Raw genomic sequence first — 235 nt, 5'->3', positions numbered from 1 at the left:
AACAACACACTCTAGAGGACAGTATGCGCCCTTTAGTTTGTTTACCAACTCATAGAAGTAGTAGAATAAGAAAATGGGCTACTTCAAAATGGAGATGGCCTCAATGGCACTACCCATGCTCTCACAGACGGCATAAAGAGACAGATACAATGATGCGATGTCTATCTAAGTCTATGGTGTGTGTGTGTGTGTGTGTGTGTGTGTGTGTGTGTGTGTGTGTGTGTGTGTGTGTGTG

The sequence above is a fragment of the Salvelinus namaycush genome, chromosome 17 (assembly GCF_016432855.1).
Source record: "Salvelinus namaycush isolate Seneca chromosome 17, SaNama_1.0, whole genome shotgun sequence".
NCBI classification, from domain to species: Eukaryota; Metazoa; Chordata; class Actinopteri; order Salmoniformes; family Salmonidae; genus Salvelinus; species Salvelinus namaycush.
This window is presented reverse-complemented; position numbering follows the sequence as displayed.